A 12,870-nucleotide genomic window follows, 5' to 3' on the forward strand; every position below is an offset into this window, starting at 1 on the left:
GCCTGTTATTTGTGGTGATGGGAAAGGTAACACCGAATGAGGGTGAAGTATACACAGCTTGATGAAGGTAAACCATGTCACTAAAAAGTATACAAGAAAAAAGGACTTGTTGGTAATTGCTATGGCATATATAATTTTGAAACAACAGCAAAAATAAACAAAAAATATATGTGCAAGTATATATGTATATATGTAGGCATATATGTGTAAAAAAAACCCATTGCCGTCGAGTCGATTCCAACTCATAGCAACCCTATAGGACAGAGCAAGAGCAGAACTGCCCCACAGGGTTTCCAAGGAGCGGCTGGTGGATCCAAACTGCTAATCTTTTGGTTAGCAGGTAAGCTCTTAAGCACTGCGCCACCAGCGCCCCATATATGTGTATAGTTATGTACATATGTGTGCATATATAGGTATATGCATATGTACATGCATATGTAACTGTATGGAGCCCTGGTGGCGTAGTGGTTAAGAGCTTCACTACTAACCAAAAAGTTGACAGATCAAATCCACCAGCGGCTCCTTGGAAACCCTATGAGGCAGTTCTACTCTGTCCTGTAGGGTCACTATGAGTTGGAACTGACTCAATGGCACCTAACAACAACAACAGTGTAACCATATGCACATATATTCATATATATAATAAATCACATGGGGGCACAATTATGGAGACTTCTTAGACATAACCAAACACCTTGTAGGATCGGATTTCTAGATTTCAAGGATTAGGGCCATAGTCTTATGGGACATCGTGGTCAACGGGCATAATATAGTTCATAAAGTTATGTTCTACATCCTAGTTTGGTGAGTAGTGTCTGAGGTCTTAAAAGCTTGCAAGTAGCCATCTAAGACACAATTATTGGTCTCTACTCATCCAGAGCAAAAGAGATAGTCTACACAAACCACGGCCTCATCTACCCTGAGACCAGAAGACCTAGATGGTGCCCGGCTACCACTACTGACCATTCTAATCAGGGCCACAATAGATGGACCCTGATAGAATGGGAGAAAAACGTGGAACAGAACCTCAAATTCCTTAAAAAAAAAAAAAAAAAAAGCCAGACTTACCGGACTAGTTAAGACTGGAGGACTCCCCAAGACTATTGCCCTGAGATAGTCTTCAAACCTTGAACCGAAACTAACTCCTGAGATCAACCTGTAGCTAAATAACGAATTGCCTCAAAAAATAATGAACATCACCCTTAACGTACTATGCTCCTTTAAAAAATTACCTAATTACCAAACGGTCAACAATTACTTTAAAACAAAGATGAGAATGTAAGGGGGCAGGGAAACTAGATGAATGAAAGAAATAATGAGAATGTTCACACATTGTGAAGAACGTAACCAATGTCACTGAACAACTTGTATGGAAATTGTTGAATGGGAACCTAAACTGCCGTGTAAACCTTCACCAAAAACACAATAAAATATTATTTAAAAAAAAAAAAAAAAAGAATCCCCTGGAGATCTCATTAAAATTCCTCGGTTCCACCCCCAAGTTTCCGATTCAGTAATTCTGGGGTGGAGTCTGAGAATTTGCATTTCCAACGAGCTCCTAGGTGATGTTAATGCTGCTAGTAGCCAGGCTCTAGATACCTTATCTGTTTCTCATAAGAACTCCATTAAACTCCCAAACCCGTTGCAACCCTACAGGACAGAACAGGACTGCCCCATAGGGTTTCCAAGGCTGAAATCTTTATGGAAGCAGACCACCAAATCTTTCTCCCGCAAAGCAGCTAGTGAGTTTGAACCGCCAACCTTTAGGTTAGCAGCCAAGTGCTCAACCACTGCACCACCAGGGCTCCTTAAGAACCCCACAGGGAAGGTTTTATTTCTGCCATTTTTACAGATGAGAAAATAGAAGGTCAGAGAAGTTAGGTGACTCCTCTCAGGTCACACAGCTAAGCCACAGGGCTCCTGACATGAAGCTCAGTGCTCCCTCTGTGTTGTCCGGCTAAGAGCTGGATATGAAGCACTCGGTACAGGGAAAGGTGGGTGCATGGGAGCTCAAGTTACTCTGTGGACTGAGCAAGGGAGCTAAGTGGGTGACAATCTGTAGGAAAAGCAGATCCTGCAGGGGACCCAGGATGGAAACCAGAAAACACAGGTCCTTGCCCAGGGACCTGATCACTTGCAATGACACAGAGCTATGACCCTAAGCCACATCTCATCCTCTGTCAAAAGAATGAATTATCCCTCACACTCACAGGCCGGCAAACTGCTTCCCCAGAAAAATCTTTGGAGCCTAAAAAACAAAGGCACAAGGCCCTCCTGACAAGCTATCTCGCTTCCATCCCAGGAGACGGCCCCTGCCTAGGCCCACTCAGATGAGGAACTGAGAATCAGCAGGTGGCCAAGCTGGGGTTCCCCTAAGCAGGCTGGTCTGGGAAGCCCCTGCTGTTTCACTGCCAGTTAGGGCCCAGCCCAGTCCTTCCATAAGACCTTCCCGCACACAGGCCTGAATTCCTGAATGCAAGCGGGGAAGATGGGAGGAAACCGTCCTGGGATTCCTGCCTGATGGACCTGCCTTCCCATGCAGCCAGCAGGCTGGTGGCCAAGTTAGCAACTGAGAAAACCACCCCGGGACTCACTCAATCACCTCACAGGCCCCAGGAGCAAGTGACTTGTTTACAAGCAGTCCTACCAGCGTCCACAAGCTTTTGACCCTTTGGATGGAAGTTTGAAGGAAGCCTTTAATCTCTTAGCAGAGAATCAGGGTGTTGGAGCGGGGCAAAAAAACACATAAAGGAAGTAAAAACTCCAGACAAAGCTGTGTGTGTAAGTATGTGTGTGAATGAATGTGTAGGTGTGTGTGTGAGTGAATGTTTGTGTATGAGTATATATGTGAATGTGAACGTGAGTGAATGTGTAGGTGTGCGTGTGTTGGTGAATGTGAGTGAATGTGTGTGTGAGTGTATGTGTGAATGTGTGAGTGAACGTGTGTATGTGTGAGTGTATGTGTGAATGTGAATGAATGTGTGTGTGTGTGTGAATGTAAGTGTGAGTGAATGTGTGTGAGTGTGTGTGCGTGCGTACACATGTGCACGCATGCATGCATGTAGCGCTTAGACTCTGGCTCAGAGAAACCAAAGGCCTACCCTACAGGATCTACTGACCCCCGGGAGGGGCCTGCTCATGTCTGCCTCTCTGAAGCAGCCCTTCTATCATCTTCAACCAGAGGGGCCCTGCCAAGACATACCCCTTCATAGGCTAAAACTCAACAAAGTGAGAAATTTCCTGAGACTGGGTGGACCCAATGGGACCCAATGGGAGAACGGGAATTTGTTGGAAGCAATACTGGCCCCAATACAACAAATAAAGCTAAATGTCCCCGACCTGCATTCCTCAAAACCTAAGGAAGCGAGATGGATAAGACAAATTCAGCTCCACCTGCGGGTTACGATCTCAGCTCTTCAGAGACTGCAGACGTATCCAGGCAGGTAAGGAGGGGCTGCTTCCAGCTCCCCATTTCCTACAACCCCAGGTTTCTTTGGTAGCCACACTTCCTGTTTATTGAGTGGTTTCCAAGTCACAGGCCTCTCTGAGACTCATCTCTGACCTCACATCCCCTTCCTACAGGGAAACCCAGCACTTCTTCCTTTTTTGGTGCTATAGGCTGAGAGTCTGGGTTTGGTCTGCAGAGATCTTGGGGTTTCCTCCACGAGCTACCTGGGGCCCAGGTTAGAAACCCCAAATCCAGCAATGCTGGCCTCCTCCCCACCCAGAGCTGGACAGTACTTGGACTTGAGAAGCAGTGAGGCGGGACAGTTAGTGAAGGAAGGATCTAGTACCGGCTGAGCCCCCCTCTGTGGCAGCTGTTATGTGAGAATCTTGTATCCACACCATTTGATCCTCATCAACACACTCAGCAATGTGTGAGGGGAAATTCACCTCACACAGCAGATCTCAGACCCTTCATAGTGCCAGGAGAGGCACCTTATACGGGGGTTTTCTGAACATTTCCAGAAGGCTGAGGGGAAGATCTCCTCAACACCACATCCACACCCTCCTCTGTGCCCGCCCTGCTACCAGCTGACTCACCCTAAAGAAAAGTCAGCACGAAGAAAAACAGAACTTCTCCTCAATGGTCTTCAAAGGCCCATCCTAGAAAATTTTCTTTATACTTCCCTAACTCCGTAGGATTAAAAGGGCAACCTCCCACTGGGCAGATGGGAAACTGAGGCAGAGCCGGGTAAGCAGACTGCCCCGAGAGCCCAACGGGCAAGTCTGTCTCTCCCACATCTCACCAGCTGTCACTCGCTGGATTACAGGGCAGCCCTTCAGGGAGCTCACAAGGAATTTACAGCATTTGCCACAGAACAAGGTGTCGCAGTGAAAAGCCACTTGACCTACTCCCATGACCCCTGGAAGAGAGCCTGGCAACCTGGTTTTCTGATTCTGGGTCCTGCAGCTTCGAGACCTCCTCTCACCTCAGAGGCAACCTGAAGTGGACACCACCTTCCCTGCCTCTCCCCCCACTGCACAAGGGCCCCATTACCGCTCCACATACACTCCAGTGATCAACTTTCAGATCCTACATGGAGCTTCAGGAAGAGGACAATGATTATCTGAGGCTACCGCCCATTTCCCCCAGAGAACTTGGGGTTCTGGGGTCCCCACCAGCTGAAAGTCGTCCTGCACCCCCAGCCAGACTGACCCTGTCTGTGGACAAGGCACTCCACTACCACATACACAGCTGCCATGGGATTTAGAAGACAAAGAGTTGAACGCAGGGTTTGGAAAACTCAAAGATTGCTTAACATGGAAAGGCTGAGGCTCTTACTCAACTGCTTCCAAGAAGCTGGTCTCAGCAACCCTACTTCAGCCTGGGCTTGGATCTGACTCACTGCAGAGCAGCTGATAGGTCAGAGGCTCAGGGAACCACACCCACCCTCCCAAGCCCACCACCACATGCAGAAAACCTGGGATAAGCCGATTCAGCAATAGCGGGCCTGGAGCCCAAAGCTCAGCTGCCAGCAACCAGCAGGCCTCAACTCTGGCCACCTCTTAGGCCAGCAGGGCTGCACTCCTCAACTCCTGGCCGCCTGCCCCTGTCCTACCGGGCTGACATGTAGATCAAATCCAGGTGATGGCAGCATGGGCAGGAAGGATGGCCAGGACCTTGTGGCCTGGCCTTAGAGTCCCTGGGTGGTACAAACACTTAACGTACTCAGCTGCTAATCAAAAGGTTGGAGATTAGAGTCCAACCCAGAGGCATCTCAGAAAAAAAGGCCTGGCAATCAACTTCCAAAAAATCACCCATAGAAATCCTATGGACCTTGAGTGTATGTTAATGGTGATGGAATAATTTGGAAAAAGATAGCAAGAATAGCTGCACAACTTGAAGAATATAATCAATGTCACTGAATTATTCATGTAGAAATTGTTTAATTGGCATGTATTTTGTTGTGTATATTTTCACCACAATTAAAAAAAAAAAAAAAAGCCCCATGGAGCACAGTTCTACTCTGACACACACGAGGTCCCCATGAGTCAGAGTCAACTCAGTGGCCACTGGTTTTTTTTGTGGCCTGGCTTGAAACGACACCACCAAAGGCCAAATATCACAACTCTCTCCCAGGGTTTTCTCTTTTCATTTCAAGTAAAACAAACCCTTTAAAGATATGGATAAGCAAAAAGATTGAGATCAAAATCTTCCCAAATTCCACCACCCAGAGACAATCACTATTAACATTTTTCCATACATCCTTCCAGATGCAAATACAAATTGATAAATATATTTTACAAAAATAGCACGCTGCTTGGTAAGCTGCTTTTTAAAAATACATTGCGTTCTTCCGTGTTAATAAATATACGTGTACATCCTCACATTTTTTGTAGCCACATGGTATTTCAGTGTATAAAAAAACCAAACCAAACCCACTGTCACAGAGTCAATTCTGACTCATAGCAACCCCATGTGTAACAGAGGAAAACTGCTATAATCTGGCTATAATCTTTATGGAAGTGGAGTGCCAGGCCTTTCTTCCTCAGTGCCACTAGGAGGTTTAAACCACCAACATTTAGGTTAGTAGCTGAGAGAACCTTATTATAGGTATACCATAAGGAACCAATTCACTACTGTTGGGCATTTAGACTGTTGTCATTTTTTTTTTTGTTATTATACATACTGCTGCAAGGGATATCTCCGTACACATATTTTTCTACACATGTCCAATTATCTCCTTAGGATAAGATTATTGTGGGTGGAATTGCTGAGTCAGGGATTCCCTTGGGAGGAATTTCAACACAACATTACGAGTAAAGCTGCACCATCGATCTTGATTTCTTTCTCCACATGGACCTTTCTTGGATTCCAGTTGGTATCTATGACATTGCATAATGGTCCAGAAAGATAGGGGCGGTCCTCTCATAAGAAACCAGTGCTTCTCTCCCCTCCAAGCCTCCTCTAGGAACAAACCATGCCCACGCCATGCAGTCGAACAGTGGTATACAAGGAGGCAGAACTAAACTGGGTCAATGTCTACCGAATTCCCTTGTGCCAGCAAAACTCTAGGATGAGCCAGTGCTGGGTGTCTCCTGGTGATCACCACAAGTATGGACACATGAAAGATTTTCTTTTGTTAAAGGTTCTGTTCTGTGCATGGACAGAAGGAAGACTCCAGGGATCCTTCCTAAAAGACCAAGGATGTTAGAGCTAGAAAAGATCTGTGGAGTCATCTGATCCCTTGCCTTGGAGATGGGGATACTGAGGCCCAGGAAGACTCATAGCATAAATATTTCAATAATTACTGAATGGACCCCAGAAGTGCCTCATCCACAGTGATTCAGCCAGTTCAGGACAAAGCCTGAACCTACTCAAGTCTTGGACACCTAGTACAATACTTATCCTCCCCTCCCCCATGCACAAAATTGTAATCTGAGATCATTCGGATCACATCCTAGCTCAGTCATGGCCAGATGAGTGCTGGAGCCGGCTCCTGCTGGATCTCAAGGGCCAATGGTATGCATCTCTTCCCAACTCCGTGTTCAGTGATGACATGTTGGAAACTTAAAATCAGCCACGGTGGGAATATTTACACCACAGGAATTGGCATATATAGCATATATGGCAGGGCTTTCCCCCTGGAGAGCCAGCTGTTAACCATTTACCAGCACATCACTGGTCACAACCTAGGTGTGAAAGGCACATGTAGGTGGCCTCAGTTTCCTCACCTATAGGACACCAGAGGACAGCCTCTCTCTCCAAAGTGTTATAATTCTCCATGTTCTATGCTAAATACACACTCCCAAATCCATCATCCCTCTTCTACGTTAATCAATGAGCTAGCTAATGTTTCCCCAAGTGCTTGCTGTGTGCCAGGCCCGCACCCAAACACATATGTTAGCTCATTTGATCTTCACAATATCACTGTGAGATAGTTATTACAATTTCCACCATACCGTTGGGGAAACCAAGGCTCAGAAAGTTTAAATGGCTTACCTGTCTTAGGTTGGCATCCCCCAGAAGTAGACCCTGAGACAAGAGTCCAGTACAAGTGGGAATACCGGGAGGGGAGGAGAGGAGACGTGGAAAGGGAAGGCAGTCAACGAAGGGTGCAAGTTACTACTCTGAGAAACTGGGTCTCAGTCCTGCTAGAGAATTCTGAGAGACAGCTTAGGACACGCCCCAAAGTTATCCCAACAGAGACATGAGGGAGCTGGGGTATTTATACACCAATTCCATGAGGCCAAGGGAACACGGAAAGGATGTCTACAGAATCTATTCCAAAACCCAAACTCACTGCTGTCGAGTTGATTCCAACTCATGGCGACCCTATAGGACAAAGTAGAACTGCTCCAAAGGGTTTCCAAGGCTGTAATCTTTATAGAAGCAGACTGCCACATCTTTCTCCCATGGAGCAGCTAGTGGGTTCGAGCCATCAACCTTTCAGTTAGCAGCCGAGTCCTTAACCACTGAGCAACCAGGGCTATTACACTGCCCGGTAACATACAGCTAGAAAATGGTAAAATGCAATTCAAACTCCAAAGCCAATACTCTTTTCGTTACACTTACAGAAATGAGCAGTTAATCAAACAATTACTTAACTGAGTGCCAACTCTAGGTAAAGTGTCATGCTGGTGAAATGAGCTTTTTGCCAAATCACTTTGCACTGACGTGACCAAAGAAAGCACAATCTTCTTGCCAATTTTTATCAACAGAAGGAACAAGAAAAGCTCTTCTGCATAGCTTTGCCCATCACACAGGAATTAGGCAAATGCCCTTCCCAGCCCCCTTGCTGTGTGAGAGATCTCTCTCTCTGGTTCAGCCCCTGCTGCCTTGGGCAGGAGTTCCACAGCCCCAAGCTCTCTTCCCAAACTGCTGCACCAACCTGGGATTACAGGCTCCAGAGGCTCCCATCCCAGGAATGGTCAAAAAATACCCACTGGCCTTCCAGCTAGCTGAGTCTGGAGGATGTCCCTGTTTACAGAGCCCTACTTCCTCTATGCCTCTGACCCCCACCCCCGACCTCAAACAGCCACGTCCTCCAGGGGAACCCAAAAGCGGGCCAAATAAACCCAGCAATCACGGGGCTGTGGGAGCTCACCCTACCTAAGTACTTACTTTTAATTCTTATGGGGAGGCAAAGAGGTGTTTAAAGAGGACAGAGTGTCATTGGGGTAAAGAGCTGAACTGTGTTGTGAACAGTGGTGGGAGCAGCGGGGAGGTGGCAGGAGGGCCTGCTGCCCTAGTTTACAGGCCCAGCTACAGCTCTCTGGACAGCTTAGGCTTGAAGACGGAGACTGGACAGCTTGTTCCATCCCAAGCACATTGCTGAGATCTGCCCCGTTTCTCACTCTAGGGGAGAGGAGAAGAAACACGGCAAGTCCTGAACTGCTCTTGGGATCACCAATCCGTCTTCCAGCCTCTCCACGGGAGTCTGGCAACCTTCCATACACCCCCTCTCCTAGCCAGCAAGGACACTTCCTGCCAGAGTATCCTAGAGAGGTCAGAAAGCGATAATCAGGCCAAGGTCCTTTCGTGACGTGGTGACCAGACCACTTTCTGGCAAGCCCTACAGTCCAGCCCAGAGGCAGCAGTAGTGCCAAGAAACTCAGCTGGCCATTCATACACAGCTCACACACACAAAGCAGACACAATATCTCGCTCCAGGGCACCAGGAAATAGACCAAGATATCAAAGCAAAACTAGTGGGCAACTTCCAAGGTAGGCCAGGGCATCTGAGAGTGGTGAGGAGAGCTGAGGGACTGAAAGCAAGGTATAGGATCATCGACCACCCTCAACTGACTCCTAATATAACTGGGGAGACAGCCTGGACCTCCAAACAAACCACGCAGAGATGCAGAGAGGTGGGCTACCGAGTCCCACGGACAGACTAGAACCACCCTCAGGAAGGTGCAGATGATGCCAGCTGGAGATACAGGAGGGGCAGGTACGGCACATGCCCCAGCCCACCCAGTAGGATGCAAAGGCATGCCCCCACCTTTCCTTGGAGGAGGGCCCAAGTGAGGGCTCAGATCCCCTGGCCTCCTCTCACCCAGTCTCCTCAAAGCTGTCCCTCATCATTCTAACCAGCTTTCACCAGGTTAAAAATGAGGGTAGAAGAGCACTTGTGGTATGTCTAGGCTGCACCCCTAAGGATTATTCTGTGTCCCTCAATACTTCACCTCTGCACTCCCATCTGATGAAGGAGAAACAACATTCGCCTTCGCACAGAGAATCCCAAACTGGACCAGCCACCACTCTGAGGTACCCAGGCAGGCTCTGTGCTGTGCCTCATCTTCTTCTCCCAGGGCAAGAACTATCCCCCTTTCCAAAACTACCCACCCCTGTGAACCCAGCCATCTCTTCAGGCCCTCTTCTACCCACCCAGGGCAGCCCCCTTGGCCTGCCACAGCTCCCTGGCATAAGCTGACCTAGGGCCCACACTCATGCCCCCCACTCCAGGGTCTAACCCCAAATGGGTGTCTCCCAGGCTGACTCCACACTTAGTCCTTGGGACACTGCATTTGATGACAAGTTTGTTAAAAAAAAAAAAATTAACTCTCTTAAACCATGTATCTTAGCCATGAGAGATTTCATTAATTTTTTAACCACCAGCAGAAGAGTTCCCAGTAGGTAAATGCAAATTGTTAAGTAAAATAGTAAATCCAACCTCAGATTCCTCATGCTGGTGCTCCTGAAAGAAGAACCCTGGCTCTGTCTCCGGCTGTTTAAAAGAGCCAAGGTTTCTAACTGTTTCCTGCCATTTCACCAAGATCAACTGTGGCAAGAACTCCAGGATGGACTGTCAGTTCATTCGTTCATACATTCACTCGTCACATGTAAGGAACTTACTGTAAGTCTGGCCAGGTGTAGACACGCCTCTGCCCTTGGGGAGCACACTTGAAGGACCCGGATTCCGGACACCTGGGAATAAAGTGCTTGAGAAGCCTTGCTCGGCACCTCCCGTCACCGAGGCGCAGAGGTGCTGTGGACAACCCAGGGACCCACGGAGCGCCGCAGGGGTGGAAGAGGACCTTCGGCCTCCCTGTCCCGTCACCCGCCTCTCTGTTGTTCCCGGGGCTCTCTTGGCTGAGGAGCTGAGTGCAAATTGGCGCTCGAAACGGAGATCACAAGCGGCCGGGAGCCTCCAAGGCACCTGCCTTGTTCCAGGCGCCCAGCCGGGCCGAGAGATGAGCAAAGCTGAGGTCCCACCGACCTCTGGCCCCAGTTCCGGTTGCGGGACCCGAGACCTCAAAGGGGAAGTGGCGCGAGGGCGAAGGCAGAGGTAGTCGTGGGCGCGCCGCCTCCCCGCGCCGGGGGGTGGACCCCGCCTCTGGGGAACCGTCCGACCAGCGGGGGGTAGATTGAGGTTGGGCACTCCCCAGGGCGGTCGGGCCTGCCCATCCTTGCACCTGCTGCCGGCCCCACCTCGCCGGGGAGTCCCAGAGACCCCGGGGATGGGATTGGGGCGCCTTCCTGCCGCTGCCCTTGGCGCGGAGAGAAGGAAGGACCCCCCCGGGGACTGGGGAGGAGGACCAGCTTGGAGCTGCAACTTTCTGCGGCCAGAAGACAGGCGGCCCGGGGCTCCGCGGCCCCGCGGCCCCGCGACCCCTGGGAACCCCCCGCGGCTGGAGGAGGAGGGAGGTGACTAGGGGCAGGAGAGGATTGAGGGGCTGGCCCGGACGCGACAGGGGCCACCGCGGGAAAACTTTCGGCTGGGGCAGGGGGAGCGGAGGAGAGGACCGCCCCGTGCCCGGCACCTTGCGCCCCGCGTCCAGCCCCTCGTCGCTCGCGCCCCGCGCGGCGCCTGCCTGCGTCCCGCACCGGCTGCATCGCGCTCGCCGCGGGGACCGTGGAATTGGAAAGTGGGGGCGCCGCGCTGAGGGCGGCTCCAGCCCGCTCCGGGGTCAGCGCTCTGTGGGCCTGACTCTAACCCGGGCCAGGCGGGCGGGAGGAGGCCGCTTGATTGGGGGTCGGGCGCCCCGCCCCTCCTCACCCTCTCTCCCGCCAGTCTGCCTTTATCTGCCCCTACCGGCTCCGGCCGTCTCGTCTCCACTCCGCTTTCTATCGCTCTCCATCTCTCCCCACCCCTCTCTTCTCGCCTTTCTTCCTCCTCTCCTGCCCACCCTCCCCTCCCTGGAGGGGCGGAGCTTTTCCCCTCCCTCCCAGACAATGCTGTGGCTGCGCGGCCCCTTCCCCGCCCGCGAGTCGGGGCTAGGGCTGCGAGTGCCTCTTCCGGGCTAGGGGGAGGGGGAGGAGTGCAGGAGTTGGGAGGATGAGCTGGCTTCCCTCACCGCATTCACCGCGGCCCTCCCCGGGCTGGATGGTGTCTTGGCCCAAGCCCCCCGGCTCGCCCCGCGCTGTGGCAGCCACTCCCTGGCGGCAGCCACGCTGCCTGGCGGAGCCCACCTCGAGCGCCTCTTATTCTCCAGGCAGAAGATGTGGGATTTTTTTCTAACACCCAGGCTCTTTACAAAAAGCGTTTGAGCTGGGCAGGGACTAAGTAGGCCCCTGCGACTTGGCGGGCTGGCAGACGTGACAGCAATGTGAAGAAGGCCAAGTTTCTTTGTCCACCTCTCACCTCCCCCTCTTCTCCATGCCTGGACCCCCAGCGGCTCTCAGTGCAAAGGAAGCCCCCGAGCACCTGCGGCCCCGTCTGTCCCCTTCCTCTTATCAGAATTCTCCCTCACACACCATACCTCCTGCCATGCGGAGTCCTCCCCACGCCAGTCGAAGGGGCAAGGGGACCCAAAGGTTAATGAAGGGTGGCCAACCCAGGGGTACATCTGGAGCAGCTCATCCCACCTAGAGCCAAACATTCTTTACTAAATTCATTGTTTGGATTTTGGAATGTGTCTCCCTTAGAAACAATGTTATAAATGGTAATCTTCTCAGGCCAGCCACCAAAGTCCGTTGAACCCAAAAAGCAGCTGTGCGGTGGTGCTGAGAACTATGTCAGCTACTCAAACAAGGAGGCCACTGATCAGCCCTTTTTACAGGGGAAAAAAATTATCTTCTTGCTCGTTCCCCTTGAGCTATAAACAGATGCAAATTTCTCCCATTAATTGCCCCCCCCCCACCAACCCACTATTCTGTAATAGTTAAGCTTCTTTCCCTTGGCAGGTAACGGGAGGCCCCTCAGGGGGATATATTCTGAAGACACTGGGGTTTCTCAATAACCATGGGGTTGGAACTGCAGGAAGAACTCAGTAATAAGCAAAACCAGAGCCTGGAGGGCTTCCAGTAATCCAGGAAGTCTGGCCTTCCCTGCACCCAGACACTTGACAACAAGTGGTCATCACTTCCGTCACTGGGGCTGGAAGCTCCGCTGTTCAAGAAAGCATTCAGGTTCAGAAATCATATATCCGACAAGATTCTAATAACCAATATATTAAAAAAAGTCAACAACAAGAAGACAA

General features: G+C 50.5%; 1 protein-coding gene across 1 annotated transcript in view; it reads right to left on the minus strand.

The window, feature by feature from the left end:
- Positions 1-10,661, minus strand: part of RASSF2 (Ras association domain family member 2) — a 43,817-nt gene extending 33,156 nt beyond the window's left edge. The window contains exon 1 of the mRNA XM_023737563.1: positions 10,304-10,661. The gene's annotated coding sequence lies outside the window, so the exon portion shown is untranslated. The remainder of the gene's footprint in view (positions 1-10,303) is intronic.
- Between the last annotated feature and the right edge of the window lie 2,209 nt (positions 10,662-12,870).

The sequence above is a fragment of the Trichechus manatus genome, unplaced genomic scaffold, assembly GCF_000243295.1.
Source record: "Trichechus manatus latirostris isolate Lorelei unplaced genomic scaffold, TriManLat1.0 scaffold00104, whole genome shotgun sequence".
Taxonomy (NCBI): domain Eukaryota; kingdom Metazoa; phylum Chordata; class Mammalia; order Sirenia; family Trichechidae; genus Trichechus; species Trichechus manatus.